Source organism: Leopardus geoffroyi, chromosome C1, assembly GCF_018350155.1.
Source record: "Leopardus geoffroyi isolate Oge1 chromosome C1, O.geoffroyi_Oge1_pat1.0, whole genome shotgun sequence".
In the NCBI taxonomy this organism is placed as follows: domain Eukaryota; kingdom Metazoa; phylum Chordata; class Mammalia; order Carnivora; family Felidae; genus Leopardus; species Leopardus geoffroyi.
Genome location: NC_059328.1, coordinates 197665794 through 197683702, shown reverse-complemented (window position 1 = coordinate 197683702; position 17909 = coordinate 197665794). Strand labels below are relative to the sequence as shown.

At 34.9% G+C, this 17909-nt stretch overlaps 1 protein-coding gene and 1 long non-coding RNA gene across 7 annotated transcripts in view; both read left to right on the top strand.

Moving 5' to 3' along the window:
* ERBB4 (erb-b2 receptor tyrosine kinase 4) overlaps positions 1–17909 on the top strand; it is a 1138739-nt gene that overhangs the window by 61235 nt on the left and 1059595 nt on the right. The gene's annotated exons all lie outside the window — the stretch shown is intronic.
* On the top strand, positions 9255–10705 carry LOC123599412. Its single transcript, XR_006713140.1, has 2 exons — positions 9255–10363; positions 10603–10705. It is a non-coding gene; the product is annotated as an uncharacterized LOC123599412 (long non-coding RNA).

The window sequence follows — 17909 nt, the reverse complement described above, 5'->3', positions numbered from 1 at the left end:
CAGTTTATAGCATTATTAGTGAGAGAGATGATATACTTGAGGAAAATCCAAAGATGAGATATGCAAAATGGTCAGACTCTATTGGAACTGGTACCTGCAAACTTCAGGGCACTAGGAATCTGGAACTTTCAGGGGAATAGGATCCTGGAGCTGTCAGGAGGAGAAATCAGTACTCAAATGTGAAATTTTTTTTTTTAATTTTTTTTTTCAACGTTTATTTATTTTTGGGACAGAGAGAGACAGAGCATGAACAGGGGAGGGGCAGAGAGAGAGGGAGACACAGAATCGGAAACAGGCTCCAGGCTCTGAGCCATCAGCCCAGAGCCTGATGCGGGGCTCGAACTCCCGGACCGCGAGATCGTGACCTGGCTGAAGTCGGACGCTTAACTGACTGCGCCACCCAGGCGCCCCTCAAATGTGAAATTTAATATACAAAACAGATGAACATAAGGGAAGGAAAGCAAAAATAATATAAAACGATAATATAGAGAACAAAGGGAGGGCTGCTGGAGGGGTTGTGGGTGGGGCAAGGGCTAAATGGGCAAGGGGCATGGAGGAAGACACTTGTTGGGGTGAGCACTGGTGTTATATGTAGGGGATGGATCACTGGAATCTACTCCTGAAATCATTATTGCATTAGTTATGCTAACTAACTTGGATGTAAATTAAAAAAACAACAACGATACTTTCATTTGTTCCTCCCTCTCTGACATGCATGCACACCCATGTGCACACACTCTCATGATATCTCTGCTTTTCTCTGTGTTTGTTCCATACTTCTGTCTTTACCATCTAGCTATTCTTTCTCACCCTTATTTTGTATTTATTCATAACTTTTCCATACACTTACTTGTGAAAATCTTAAATGTTTTCAACTTCTGTTTCCAGTCTTCCCTTTGGAATTTCCTTGTTCAAGTGTCTGTGAGAGAGAGAGAATCTCATTGTTCAGGCTCACATTTCCAAGCCAGGCCTGTGACTAGACATTTTTGTGTCTGAATTCTATCTGCAAAGTGATTGAGGACAGACTGGCACCAGAAAACATGTCTGGTGAAAGCTCTAGAATTACTCTTACACTTTCAAATGTTAACTTCTTCCTACTGCATCAATTTCATTAAATTAGACTTTCTGAAAATGGGGTGTATTTACCTGTCTTTGGACATATTTTTCTGGCCCATACAGTATTTCAGAAAAATAAATTGAATGCACGTGGTTTTGTTGGATACCTGTATTCTTGATGGAAGTCAGTAGACTTGGTTGAGGCTTTCTAATAAAGAATATTCTTGTAAAGACCAAACAAATGACACAGCTCAGTAAGATTGTTCCTAGGATAAAAGCTAAAAATAAGCAGGTAAACATCTGAACACTTCACACTTCTTTCTTTTCATGCATTGCGAGAGAGACACCAGAGAATCATTATCTGTTTCCTGTCCTCCAAACAGAGCCCACATATTGAAAAACTGAGTGACAAGCAATCTGGCCTATCCATATGACCATATTGTTTTCATCCCCTAATTAGCCTAGTCCTCACTGTGCTGATGAGGAAACAGATGCATGAAGCAGCAAATTACCTTCATCTTGCCTCTGAACAACAACAAAAAAAGACCCAGCATTTAATTGTCTCATTTGAACTTGGGCGATTCAAAAGCAGTAAAGTGGAAATATTCAAGAAGGGAACACTGCTTTTAAAAACATGTTTTCTTTTCATTTAAAAGTCATCACAGAATGCAGATTTGAATTATAGGAATTTGGCGACTTTAGTTGGAAATGATTGCTTCTTATTAAAGACTTATAGCCAGTTGGCTCATTAATTGACACGTGGATAAATAGAGATAAATGTAAACTGTTTGTGGTCCTGAGGGTGTACTGCACGTTTATCTTCCATGCCTCGTTCTCAGTCAAATTAATTGTAACGGTTCCTTTTGGATTCTTTATCTGATTGCATTGGTGGTGTAATTTTGCATAGCTATCAAAGCGGCAGAAGTATAGGCAGGAAAGCATGTGCCAGAGAGGAGCTAATGAGAACCAATCAAACTGCCTGACAGACACAATCTTCCAGCTTTGGTTTTTGCCTTCCAGTTAAAACTTTGTATTGCTCTGTCACTTTTATTCATATCTCTGTGGTTTCAAGACAAAGTTTTGAGTATTTACAATTTTTGGCTAAGATTTATGGCATATTCTTAAGTTGATAAACAGTTTACTGTGTGTTTTACGTAGATCATCTCATTTAATCTTTGTAATTACATTATAGTAGTGGTGTCATTACTAACCACTTTATAGGTGAGGAAACTAAGGCTTAAGGTTTAGAACACATAAGAATCACTGTTCCAAAAGCCATTCTGAAGCATAAGCAGAAGCAGAGAAATGGTTAGATAGGGTCCTCATAATTGATGGTAGACTTCTGAAGTGGTTATCTCTAAGTTTTGTTTCATGAAGAAGTCATTCTCTGAGAGTTATTTTATGGACCTATGGAAGTCTTCAAGGGATTTACTTAAAATAATGTTTGAAGCTCTGTGGGTCATAGATGGGAAAGGATTTTTTATAGTTCCTAGTTGTATATTTATGAAACTTGCTAATTTGTGTTAATACATAAGTGGGGAAAGTGGCGTTTTATTCTTCACAAACTTGTGGGCCTTTAGCATCATTTTTCTTGAGTTCTCAGATGTTCAATAGGGTCTTTGGGGAAGAACTCAGATATGCAAACTAAACAAATATACTATGGAATGCTTCTTAGCGATCTTTAGAGAAATCTATGTGTTTGCATTTTAAGGAAGTGCAATGTGAAGAAATAGGCAACCGATACAAACTATTGTATTAAGGAGGGCAGAGGAGAATGAGGATAGTATTTATAATCAGGATATATACATTTTAGAGTCTTTGAAGTTCCTGTGTCATGTATTTATAAAATACTGCTATCCAACATTAATTTCACAAATTCTTTTTGGTTACTTACTATCTGCCAGGTCTACTGATGATAGAATGTAAGGCAAAGTAAGTATGAACACTGACTCAAAGTTTTCAATCTAGTGAGGGAGACAGACTTTATTAATTCATCTCACCAAATGTTATGAGTCACAACCTCATCTAAGTGCAAAAAACGAAAGGTACAATGAGAGACATTAATGTTATGTATGTATCTGTGGGGTGTGTGTGTGTGTGTGTGTGTGTGTGTGTGCATGTGTTTGGGGAAGGGGTAGCTTGTTTTAATTTATGAGCTGAATAATTTTCTAGATATCACCAACGAAATAACATTTAACCTGAAATCTGGGGGATGTAGGCACATAATAATTGTAATGCGTATACAATCTGATTTTTGTTTTAAAAATCCTTCTGGCTGCCTTATTGAGAATGGATTGGAAAAAGACAAGAGAGCCCATACAGTAGTTCATGCCAGAGAGGAAAGCTATCATACTGAGTAGGGGTAAGGAAGTGAGAAGTAGAGAAATTCAAAAGCTATTTAGGACATAGAATTGATAATACAAGTCTTACTTTATTCATTTAATTAAGACAAAACTCCAGTAGCTTTTTTGTTCTGTAAACAACACTAATTTATAAAACTCAAAAGCAAGTTTCTTATTATACCTTTTTTGCATCATGTTATTCATTCATATAATAAAACTTGATCGTGTATTTTAGTGTTACTATGTAATTTGCAAAATAATTCCTACTTTCCGTGAGCTCAGAGAACATAAGAGATACAAAAGACAGGTAATAATACAGTCATGTAACAAAATAATAGAGTTATTCAAGTGGCATTATAGGAGTGCTTAACCTAACTTAATTATGCAGGGAAGGCTTTGAGGGGGGTGGCACTAGAAATGAGCATTTGAGAATTTGATCAGCAAATGAGACATTCCCAGCAGAGTGAAAATGAGAATACAGACAGGAAAGTGAAATTTCATAGTGTATTTAGAGGCTTTAACACAGTTTTTACAGAATATAAGGGCATGGGTGGCAGGACTGGCAACATAATTTACAGGGCTCAATGGAAGAAAATGCACAAGTCCTTATTAAAAAATTATTCACAATTTCAAGATGGTGACAGTAGACCAGCAGAAAAGCATGGGACCCATCTAAGCAAGGGATCTTTATGTGGCTTCATTGGTTGCACGTCCATGAAGCTGGCAAATGGGAGGTGCTAGAGGAAAGTTAGGGATGTGAGTGACTAAGAAGAAGCAAGAATTAAGATTTTCAAGCCTTCTAGTTTCAGAGTTTGGGAGATGTTGATGCTACCAATAGAAATAGACACCATAAGAAGGAGAATGGCCAGGTATCAAGGAATGTTTTATGTTTTGGCAAGTTGAATTTAAGGTGTCTGCGGAAAGTTCTATCAAAAATACCTGGCCGGGCACCTGGGTTGCTCAGTTGGTTGAGTGTGACTTCGGCTCAGGTCACAATCTCACAGCTTGTGAGTTCAAGCCTCACATCGGGCTCTTCTGACAGCTCAGAGCCTGGAGCCTGCTTCAGATTCTGTGTCCCTCTCTCTCTCTGCCCCTCCCCTGCTCATGCGCTCTCTCTCTCTCTCTCTCAAGAATAAATGAAACATTTAAAAAATGCGTTGCCAACAGGCAACTGAATATAAGAACATAAATTTCTTGGGTGAGGGCAAGACTAGAGAGCTTTGTGGATGTTGAAGCCATGACAACAGGTGAGTTAATCAAAAAGACTGAGACAAGCAGCATGCTAAAGACAGAATCCTCAGGAACCCCAACATTTTCAGAAAGTTTATTCATGTAAATCCTTAATGCACAGCATGATTCTGCAAAGCCTATACCCCTACTGAGGTTCAAGGTAAGTTATTGCCTTGTCACAGGTTATTTCTTTGGCAGCTGAGAGATACTAATACCATACCACAATGGTCATTCTAATGATAATAATGTGAATTAAAGCTTTTCTCTGCCAGTGCAATATGAAGTTAATCCCAATGTGAGACAGGCACAGTCAGTGTTGTTTTAGTATCGGGAAATTTGCTACTTTGAACCTTATTACTCTTATATGCCTTCTATATTAACATGTTTTAATTAAATAATCATTTACTGAACTACTATTTGTAAATATACCAGTTTGTGACATCACTGAGCAAATACTCTAATATATCAATATTTTGCCTGTATTTTCTGAGTCATGTTGGGCTATTAATTGGGTTTCTATTACCTGCCTCTAATTTATTATATTTTCTAAGTACAGCAATTAAATGGAAACAATAAACTTAATAAAATAATTGGAAAAATTATTATTTTGTGTTTTATAACTTTCAGACTATCTTTTATGTTTTGTTAAATATAAAAGCATCATTTTATGGAATTTTGTACAACTGATTGGCTTTTATTAGCTATTATAAATTGCTTATCAACTGCCTCTTTTTTTCTATTCAGAATTAGTGTGAATATTAAAACATATACTTCAGTTTGATGATGTCAGGAAACATTTGTTTTTTCACTGCAGTAATACCTCTGTAAAGATTATCGTACTATTTGTTTAATTCCAAATTTTACCATAAATTCTTACTAGATGCTCTTTATGCACTCTGAGAAAGGAAATGCTTCACAAATGAAAATTCCAGTATGTGTTAGCTGTAGTTCTATCCATATACCAAAATTAATAAGATAGTTTTATTCCCAAATTACAAAAAAAGAGTTGATAATTATTTAATCAGTAAATACTAATCTCATTACCCTATCCATTGTGTTTAAGTATACTCCACATTAGTAACATTTGAAAAAGAAAATTAAAAACTAAATAACAATGTCATTATATAGTTTGTTACACAAAGCTACTTACTATGCTGTGGGAAAAATCTATTTCATGTTTCTTGTTTTCTGAATTTAATTATCACATTTTTCTAGAATCATTGCCCAGATCTCATGATGTAAAACAAATTTTCACTTTGTCAAAATGCATTTAGGGATCTATTATGAACTGCTGCCACATTTTGGAAAATGGCAAGTGTGGAAATCTGTTTTTATCTGCCAGCTTTGACAGAAAGGATAAACACAACATTAGTCATCTTGTTTCTCCATTGCTGTGATTATCAATATATTTAGTAAGAACAAATCACATCCCCTGAGCCTGTCAGAAAGAAGATGAAATAATTTTAACTACAGAATAATAATTACCATATTCAAAAGTAATTAGCAGTGTTGCATGTTGATCCTTAATAACAATTTCATGTATACACACACAGAACAAAAATGAATGCTATCTGAATTGACAGGCCTATGCGTTTCTATCTACCTGCTTCAGTAAGACAATATATATTTTATTCTGTTTTCAACTTTCTTAATCTTATGCAGCACTTTTCTTTTATACTAAATTAGCATGGAAAGCAACTTAATGAAGTATCAGGATTTTGCAACAAATTGGGAATAGGCTTTTTTATTTTAATAAAATCTATGTGAAAAAATATATTTTCTAATATATAAGTTAATATATGTTAAACTCATTGCATAACATATGATAAACCTGTTCTCTAGCTGAATTTTACTAAAACTATGGTCCACACACTGGTTCTGGTCTTCTATAGATAAGTTCAAAAATTGAGAGCAGTTAGAAATTTTTATACCAATTTGACATTGTTGTGAAATCCAAGCACACGATCATTTTTCTACTAATTTTTTCAGGTAATTATGTGTTTTACAAGTATTGTAAAGTGGCAACTTGAAATTGAAACAACCAACCTATTCCTTCACTGTAGGTAGTTTGAAAAACACCACTTTCTTGATTTGTATACTTTCCATCTCTCAGCATTTGCTTTCATTAAAAATTGCTTAAGGTATAGGTGTTTTTATGGAACTCTTGATGTCTCAAATTAAATACATAGTAATTTTTCTTTTTCTGCATATTTGTTTACAAGGCATAAGAGAAGTCAAGAAGCAATAGAGCAAAGGAAAAGACTTTAGAGCCAAGTAGATCTGGATTCAAATGAGCTATACACCTCTTTCTAGCTGTGCAATTTATTTGCATTTTCTGAGCCTGTTTCCTTAACTGTACAGTGGAGATAGTAATTCCTACAACAAAGAGTTGTTGTGTCAATGTATTTTAATTTGCAATGCATTTTAGCTCCAACTCACTTCCTGTCCTTTCTCTTATGTAGGCAAGTTGAATAAAAGATACTTTTATGGATATATCTTTTGTAATATGTTATACCTATTTATTAAACAAACCACAGTTGATAAACTTGAATACTAGTAATTCCCTTTGAATATATTTGATTGGCATATATTAGATTTGGAATGATTAAATATTTAAAAAAATACACATAGGTGTAAACTGATAGGTATTTGACATACAAATGGACTTCCTGGTTTTTAGGACAGAAATAGACTTCCCTCACTTAAAGTAGTAGACATTCTCCAGTGTCACTAACGTCATCTCTAATTTGAAAGGGAAGAAGTGATGAAAACAAGTGTTAAAATCTCTCTTTTATCTTTGTTAACCAACTGGATAATAGGGTAAATGTGATCTAGATTTGCTACTGGCTGACATCAAAATGGAAATAATTTTAATAATTGGTAATTTGTCAATGTTAATAATACTACTAGAATGTATATAATTATTAGAGATACTCTAGCAGTATTATTTAAAATTTTTTAACGTTTATTTATTTTTGAGATAGAGAGAGACAGAGCATGAATAGGGGAGGGTCAGAGAGAGAGAGGGAGACACAGAATCTGAAACAGGCTCCAGGCTCTGAGCTGTCAGCACAGAGCCAGACGCGGGGCTCGAACTTGTGGACCACGAGATCATGACCTGAGCCAAAGTCAGACGCTTAACTGACTGAGCCACTCAGGTGCCCCCTCTAGCAGTGTTATTAACATTCATGCATTACCAGTAAAAGGATCTATTTATGCAAAATGGGACTTTGGATCTCTTTTATGATTCCTGCCCCAGATAAAATAACAATGACAACAACAGTGAGAGGTGGAGAAGGAATAGATCATTTTAGAAAGTAGCTGTATGTTTCATTTATATTACAGTGGCAGATTTTAAAAACAATCTGGTCCTTATATCCAAAATAATCTTTTAAGTGGAAAAGACCAGATTGGTTTTTTTTCAGCTTTATTTTGGTATAATTGACAACATTACAAGATATTTAAAATATACATTGTGATTATTTGATAATATACATATAGATTGTGAAAGGATTTCCACCATGTAGTTAATTAACACATCCATCACTTCACATATTAAATTTTTTTTGTGAGAACATTTAAGTTGTACTTCCTCCCTCCTTTCCTTTCTTAAGATTCTGCATATAAATGATACCATACAGTATTTGTCTTTCTGTGTCAGACTTTTTTTTATTTAGCATAATACATTCAGGGTCCATCCATGTCTTCACAAGTGGAAGGATTTCCTTCCTTCTGATGGCTGAATAATCATCTATTGTGTGTGACACACACATGCGCATGCGCACACACACACACACACACACACACACGCATGCAAGTGGAGGAGGGGCAGAGAGAGGAAGGGCGAGAATCCCAAGCAGACTCCTAGCTGAACATGGGGCTCAATCTCTAGAACTGTGAAATCATGACTTGAGCTGAAATCAAGAGTTGGACACTTAACTGACTAAGCCACCCAGGCACCCCTGGAATACAATTCATTTCAAATCATCTGCTTAATAGGACTCATTCAAGTGTACTTATATTAGCTCTTTGTTAAAGTTAAATATTAGCCTATTTCCTCTTTGTAATTAGTTAACCAACTATAAATACACAATCTCTATATTCTGCAAAGTTTATAGGTAGGTAATAAAACATCCCTTTTTACCTATAGAAATAGAGAACAGACATTTGTTTACAGATTTTCAGGTTTAAATACTATTTTCATCTTTAGTACTGAAACTTGAGGTAGCACAATATAACCTGTGCCATATACAAACATCTTTATATTTTTATTTATTTAAAATTTTTGTTAATATTTATTTTTGAGAGAGAGAGAGACAGAGCATGATTGGGGGAGGCACAGAAAGAGAGGGAGACACAGAATCCAAAATAGGCTCCAGGCTCTGAGCTGTCAGCACAGAGCTCGATGTGGGGCTTGAACCCATTAGCCACAAGATCATGACCCAAGCTGAAGCTGGATGCTCAACTGACTGAGCCACCCAGGTGCCCCATATACAAACATCTTTAATTTTTTTTTTAATTTTTTATGCTTACTTAGTTTTGAGAGAGAGAGAGAGAGTGAGAATGGGAGGGGCAGAGAGAGGGAGACACAGAATCTGAAGCAGGCTTCAGGCTCTGAGCTGTGAGCACAGAGCCTGCATAGGGCTCAAACTCACGAACTGTGAGATCGTGACCTGAGCCAAAGTTGGTCACTTAACCAACTGAGCCACCCAGGCGCCCCAACAAACATCTTTAATAGTGAGCTGTGATACAATAGGATTTTATTTTATATGTAGTTTGGAAATATGAGAATAAATCTAAAATATACATAAGTATTTATAAATAGTTATTGGTTGAGTTAAAGGAAACTGATAGCTTAACAGTAACACCTAAAGACTGTGAAAGATTCTCTTTCTTATAATTTTATGTTAATGAATATAGACTAGAATGATTCCATTTCCTATATAAGAATATGTTTCTTAAAACTGTTTGGAAAATTTCTCAAATTTAGAAATCAATTATAAATTACTAATTGTGATTCAAGTAGACTATAAATGTCAGAAATGAAAGCACCCTGTCAACCCTATTTGTGAAATATGTTTCTAAACAAAATGTTGGATCGAAGGTAAACTGCTCTTTCTCTTGTTTGAGTTCTAATCATATCCAATATTCACATGAGTGTTGAAGTTGTTCTTGGTCTAGGCCACGCCTGGCATTTTCTCAGAATTTTTATACTTTATTAGATATCTAGATTTTGTAGGAGAGACTAAGGATGCTAATGTGATTTATTACATTATTATACTTGTAAATAGTAACATCATTTGTATCTTAAAGGACTGCTATTATTTTTACCTGCCTTTTTGGAAATTATATCTGTTCCCGGAACTAAATTTAGAACATGTCCATATTAAAAAATAAAGAGATTAAAATAATCAATACGCTTCTCCTTTTTTGTTAACTTTTGAATGTATATCCACAAAAGAGTTCCAGTTACTTATCTGCTGGAAGAGCAAAGACATATTTGAGCCTTAGAGATAATCAAACCAGGAACTATAGCAATGCTAGGAACCACTCTTCTTATTTTTCATCTGTGTATTAATGTTATTTTTCCAGATTAATTTTTCCAGGGAGTGGAACCATAGTTACCAACATCTTCCAGACCCATATATTCTAAATTTTGCTATTCAGAAAATAAGGTCCTTCCTCTTTTACATTCCAGTTGGAAAATCCTCAAGGAGTGCTTCTGATTGACCCAGGTCTCATTATTATTATTTTTTTTAATTTTTTTTCAACGTTTATTTATTTTTGGGACAGAGAGAGACAGAGCATGAACGGGGGAGGGGCAGAGAGAGAGGGAGACACAGAATCGGAAACAGGCTCCAGGCTCTGAGCCATCAGCCCAGAGCCTGATGCGGGGCTCGAACTCCCGGACCGCGAGATCGTGACCTGGCTGAAGTCGGACGCTTAACCGACTGCGCCACCCAGGCGCCCCAAGGTCTCATTATTTTTAAAACCATATGGCTAGAAGGACTTAGTATTATGATAGGCAACCCTCAGTTGAATCACATAGTTGGAGTACATAGAAAATAGGTCCCCCCCAAAAGTCAGTACTATTTTACTCTGGAGTTGATGATGACAGGCTTGTGACTGGGCTAAGCACAGAGAAGCTGATACTATTTCCTGGCTAGATGTGTTGTCAGAAAATTACTTTTTGCTTTCTTTGGAACAGTATAAGGTGTTACAGCAGCTGGTTATATCTTGATCTGGAGTGGGTGACATAAATAATGAAATAATAGACTTGACCTTTATTCACAAGAAATTTACATTCTGCTTCCAGAGATATAACAAACAAACCTAAAACAAAGAACAACGTGTTGTGAATTTTATTGTAGACTATGTATATATACAGTTGAATTTCAGAGAATGCCAGGATCAGTATGGGCTATAGTCTTTTAAGATTTTGAGAATTCAGTTTGGTTTACTTACAAGGATGCAGTATTAATAAATAGAGTTAAGGAAAGCTGGTGTTCCATATAGAAAGAAGAGCACAGGGAATATATTAGAAACAGAACTAAGCACAGGATGTACCAAAAGCCATGAGACTGGTTCCTTGTAGGATTGGAAAAGGTTGAGGAAAAAGTGTTGGAAGTATGTGGTGAGACTAGATTATGGAAAACATTGAAAATATGAATGTGTATATAAAACACAAATATACACATATATAAAAACACAAATATACAGATCACTGCAGTGGTCTCAATGTGAGGCTGTACTCTCAAAAAAGAAAAAAATACTAGCACCATTAACGCCAAATGCAATGAATAGCTGTGAGAGATTTACCTGTGCAATGATTGTCTTTAGAAAGCAGTAACCAGGAAATGAGAATATGAAAATCTTTTGCTAAGCATAGTTGGAACTCAAGATATATTAACGTCTTTCAGAACTGCAGCTAATAAGTGACAGTCGCATTGCTCTGGAATTGACTGCAAAGAATGGCAGTAATATGTATGTAGTAGATGTTGTATCATTGGGACAAACATGTTGAAAGGAAGTTTACAATTGCTGTAGGAATATAACTACATGTAACTTTGTGCCTGTTTCCAAATGCCTGAAACCAGGCTATTTTAACTCATATGTAGAAATTGTGTAACAGTTTCATTTTGGGGAAAAACTTGAAGTATTTTTGACTCTAAACATTCAAAATATTATTTTGTACTATATAAATAAGATGATGCTATTTGTACTGAGATATTTGTTAGTTGAAAAATGCCATCACTAATGTTATGTGTAGTTTTTTGAATTTATATGTAGATTTTTAAAAAGCACTTTTTTATAGTGAGTTAAATAACATAAATATATCTATTTTTTGATATTCAATTTCTTTTGATTCATCTGTTTTGAAAAAAAAAGTATTGAACTGGTTAACATTTTGGAAAAATAAGATTTAATTTATCTCTGTAGCAGTCCAAATCAGCATCAGCCAACCGATATAATAGAAAATACCTTTTTTATAAGAAAAAAAAATTGTAACCATTGAACATTTTTTTTCAACTGGTAATATGGCAGATCAGTTAAAAAGGAAATCTATCATTTTCCAGTGGTTATATTGAATTTTAGATTATTTTCAATGGTTTTAACTCCCTTTTAAACTGATAGTCTTACACCCAAAAAGCCAAATAACCCAGTGAAGAAATGGGTAAAGACATGAACAGACACTTTTCCAAAAAAGATACCCAGATGGCTAACAGACACATGAAAAGATGTTCAACATCACTCATCATCAGGGAACTACAAATCAAGACCACAATGAGATACCACCTCACACCTGTAAGAATGGCTAAAATTAACAACTCAGGCAACAACAAATGTTGGCAAGGATGCAGAGAAGGGGGAACACTTTTGCATTGCTGATAGGAATGCAAACTGGTTAAGCCACTCTGGAAAACAGTATGGAGATTTCTCAGAAAATTAAAAATAGAACTACCCTATGACCCAGCAATTTCACTACAAGGCATTTATTCAAAGGACACAAAAATTCTGATTGGAAGGGACACATGCATCCCATATGTATAGCAGCAATATCAGCAATCTGAAAATTATGGAAAGAGCCCAAATGTTCATCGACTGGAGAATGGGTAAAGAAGATGTGGTATATAAATACAGTGGAATATTACTTGGTGATCAAAAATAATGAGATCTTGCCATTTAGAACAATGTGGATGGAACAAAGAGTGTATTATGCTAAGTGAAATAAGTCAGTCAGAAAAAGATAAATATTGTATGATTTCACTCATGTAGAATTTAAGAAACAAAACAGATGAGCATAGGGGAAGGGAAGGAAAAATAAGATAAAAAGTGGGAGGCAAACCATAAGAGACTTAAATATAGATAAACTGAGGGTTGCTGGAAGGGTGTTGGGTGGGGGGATGGGCTAAATGGGTGATGGACATTAAGGAGGGCACTTGCTGGGATGAGCACTGGGTGGGATATGTAAGTGATGAGTTACTAAATTCTACTCCTGAAACCATTACTGCACTGTATGTTAACTAGCTTGGATTTAAGTAAAATTAAAACAAAAACAAAAACACCTGATAGTTTTTAGTCCTGCCTCAAAAAACTAAAATATATTTCATGTAGCTAAAATAGTATATGATTTCAAAGGACAACAGAGGGAACCACAATTGTTGTAATATTTATAAATTTCTAAATTGGATAATAGTTTCTTGAATATTGTTATAAAATGGTTTTATTTAAAACAGAATAAGGAATTTTAGGAATTTTAGGGTCTTTAAACATTTCTGGGGCTTTAGAAATCTGTAGCTAGCTCTGATTCTTATATCTAATTTCACTTAAAATTTATGGTTATAATTTTCTCTGCTTTTGGTTAGATATAGTGTTGGGCTTAACTTATTAGCTATTATCAAAAGTCCAGAAATATCTAAACTAAAACCACAAAATCAATAAATGGTATTTAGAGTTTATTGTACATATAAGAACAGTTTGTAAACTGGGAGCTTTCAAAAATAAAAACCGATATGAAGCTCAAGGGTATGAAGTTACAGGTTAGCTTATAAAGTAAAAATGAGGAAGCTGTTAACTTTTACAGTGATTATTATTGTCAGATGGCAGGGAGTGGGTTAAAAGTGATTCTCTCAGACCACTTTTAGGAAGATGACTTCAGTTTCTTTTATGCTTTTCAGAGACATTTACAAGAAATCATCTAAGTTAAGTTTTACTTTTGTTCATGAAATGAGCTAGATTTAGTTTTGCTTACATAGTTTAAATGGTGTTGTCTGCTCAGGGAATTCTCAATTCTTGTCTCCATTTTATATTGAAATTTTCACAGTATTATATCACTTTTAAATGAGATATGAAATTACAATGAATAAACATGTTTGTAGCAAACTAGGCTAGAAAAGAGGATGTGGCAGGAAAAAAGAAAGAAAAAAAGATAAAAGGATGCTTGTTTATATCTGAGACACAAAGCCAGAGGATACTAATTGAGGTATATGTGGTGAAAAGCACAAAGGGTATTGAATAGGGAGATGATGACTCCTGTAGAAGCAGGAAAATAAGAAGTGGAGAAAAAAAATACTGATTGAGTCTGACAGTTACAGTTAAGAGCCGGGGCTAGATTCCAAATGCTTGGCTATGAAACATGGCTCCACCTTTCATGTATTTTAGTGAATTCTGGGTACTTAGTTTTTCAAAAGAATCTTTTTAGGATGAAATGGATACATTCATAATTTGTTAGAAAAGACTCTTTATAAATTATAAAGATATAAATATAATTTATGCTATTTTTGCTTCATTCACTCATTCAACAAACAAGTGTGCTGGGACTGTTGCTGCTTGATTATTCATTAATCTATTCATATTTGCCTTCTCTAGCAAATTTCAAATAAAGCCAGACTTAGGAAGTTTTCAGGGCTTAACCTTAGCAATTTTGATCATGCTTTTACTTTTGGTTCCCTTCATGAAAATTATAATGTTCTGATATGAAAAGGTGTAGGAAGTCATTTAGTTCAACTTTCTCATTTTAAAATGAGGAAATGAGGGGTGCCAGGGAGGCTCAGTAGGATAGGTAGCTGACTTTGGCTCAGGTCATGATTTCACAGTGTGCAAATTCGAGCCTCACATGGGGCACTGCTGTCAGTGCAGAGCCTGCTTCAGATCTTCTGTCCCCTTCTCTCTCTGCCCCGCCCCTGCTCACACCGGCTCTCTAACATAAATAAACATTAAAAAAATTAAAAAAATAAATAAAATGAAGAAACAAGTCCAGAGAGGTCAATAATGCTATTATTGCAACCAAAGGCACATTTCCTAGCCTCCCTGTGTTTATTCATCATTATAACACTGCTTCACTTTTATATTTATTTTAAGCATGTGGCTTTAATATCATAGAGCTAGATGGTAGCAGAACTAGGTAATAGCCTGGTTTCATTGTCACTCAGATGTTATTTCCAATAGTTCCTGGCCTCTCATTCAATTTGCGTTAGTTTATATGTCACTTTCTGTTTTTTTTTTTTTTTTTCCTTACCACATGTTACCCTTTCTAAATGGATTGCAATACCTTGTTGAACATTTACTAATTTAAGCAAACATCTTTGAGTGCCTACTATGTGTAAAATGTTGCTGTTTGCAAAAGTCACTATTAATTGACCACCTTTTTTGAGGAAAGAAACATTTAAAATTCTGTAGATAACTAAAAGAGTTATTTTGGGTCAGTAGACTCAAAATGTCCTTCTAGGAAACTGACATAGTTGACTAAAATCTATACTGTAATTCTATGCAGATAGAATTAACACTTGAGAGGAATTCATGTGTTTATAATGAGAACTCCTTTAAAACGATAAGGAAATGAAAACATTTCACTTAAAATGTGAAAATAAATATAGGAAATTAAATTCCATCATCAGTTCTCAAAATGCTAAACTGTACTTTCATGTTGAAATGTGACTATATTAATCTGAGGAATTCATTGGAAAAAACCCTGCTGTTACCAGTACAGACATGTAAAGCAATGACAATCCAGAAATGACTGCAAAATGACTCTACTGGAATGGAACCTTGCTTGGGAATTTTCTCCCACAGGTAAAAAGAGAGGTTTTAGGATAATAATAATAAGTGTATTTTTATGTAGAAATATACCAACATTTTTTGTGGAGTTGTAAAAAACCTACTTAAGAACGTAGCACAATAGTGAGGAAAAAAGTAGAACAAAATGGTCTACTCAGTTTCCAAGTAATAATTAAACATTTCAATCCACTCCTAGCTAAAATGATTGGACTGCAGGATAAGGAGAGTCATTATTTTGAGACTTGCTGGGGTTACCGATACCCTCTCATGCGTAACTAATCCTTGTCGCATTCACTCCAACTAGTTAAGCAGAGGAGGCAATTTCTGTATTCCACCTCCAGAGGTGTTGACTACTGATAGACAATCATTGTATACAGAGTGTATCATTGGGTAAGAGCAAGTGGAAAATTGTTCTACCTCAGGGAAGGTTTGAATGTCAATTACTCTTCCCCTTATTTCTCTGTTTAATATTTAGGCAAGGTGATTAAGCTTAAATTTAAAATTTCCCAATGTTTTTGCATGTATCATAGATGGAACGTTAATTTTGTAATAGGAAACAGCCAATTAATCACCCTTTTGAACTGAGTCATGCAGCGAATTGAATGAAGCCGGTTGGGGACACACGCCAAATAATTATAAGTTTGTGCCTCTTAGGTTGTTGGTATTCAAATATTGTATCATTTTACTACATGTGAAAAGATGAACGCAGAATATTATTTTGGAAAAAAAATTTCCCTATCAAATAAGCATATCCATGTGTAAAGTTTAACATCTAAAAATAATTTAGAAATTCTGTGACAGATGAAATAAATTTATTGCTCATAATCATAAAAGCATGCCAATGAGATTAGCATATTTCCCAGTTTCCTTCCTTCCTTCCTTCCTTCCTTCCTTCCTTCCTTCCTTCCTTCCTCCCTTCCTCCCTCCCTCCCTTCCTTCCTTCCTTTCTTTTTCTTTCTTTCCTTCTTTCTTTTATATACTGTATATTTAATACATATATATGTTTTAATTACCAAATATTGTCATCCTGACTTCCCTTAACTACTTACAGTTGTATATTATGGGGAATGAACTAGCTGGAAGTTAGGTGATGGAAATATTCTGTGCAAATCTAGCTCTGCTCAAAAAACAATAACTCAAAGAACACAAGCTAATGGTGTCCTTATACAGGAAGATCAAGGCATTATGATAAATGACCCTAAACTTCATCCTGTACAAGTTTACCTACCAACTATTTGGTTATGCTCATAACATTTTTCTACTTTGGTTATCTAGAAAGTCAGATTTGTGGTTGAAAATATGGAGACTTCAATAAATGACCACAAAAATGAATGTAATTTATTCATTGATTCACAACCATTTAAATGCCTGTAATGTGCCTGTGCGAAACAGTAGATCCAGAAATGAACAGGATATGTTCCAATGTTTAAGACACTCATAAAACTTATTTACTTGTTTTTCCTGTTTTTGTATCCCAGTTAACTTGTTATTTAAACTGGAAGCTCTAAGTCATACTTGATTTTTCATGTCTTCCTTTTGTCTCCCAAGTTTTATTAAGTTTTGTTTCCTAACATTTTCCTCCTCTGCTCAGCTGCTTCTCCTCCTCTTAACTCCTACTGACTTATTTTTTTTTGCCTCAGCAATTTCTATCTGGAACTGTTATAATAGTCCATTGTTTCCAGATTGGTCCCTCCAGCCTCTCCTCCTCACATTTATCTTAGACTGTGCTTGAGTGATCATTCCCAATATAGACCTTAATGTGGACTCTTACACTAAAAAACTCCACTGCCTAGAGAATCAGGTTGAAACATGTAGGCACAATCCAGCAGGTCCTTCATAGCCTCTGTGCATTCTTCTTTTGAAGATTTATCTCCCTTTTATATATGCTTGATTCCTTTATTAATGTCACAGTGGGTTACTGAGTCACTTTTCTTTAACAAATGATACAATTTCCTATCTGTGTTCCCTATGCTCTTCCTCTTGTTCCACCTCTCTTCACCAGGTATTTCTTACAAACTCCTTCATATATCCGAAAGCCTAGCTAAAGACAAAATGCTTATCATTAGCTTTTTCTGATACCCCACTCCGTAAAGTAAATGAATTGCTCCCTTTGCTGACTTGTATGGTACTTTCAAAACCTATTACAGTATTTTGTTATGACTTTTCTCTCTTGCTCACACTCACATGCTTTCTGAATATTTCTGCTTTATCTCTTCCGTTCAG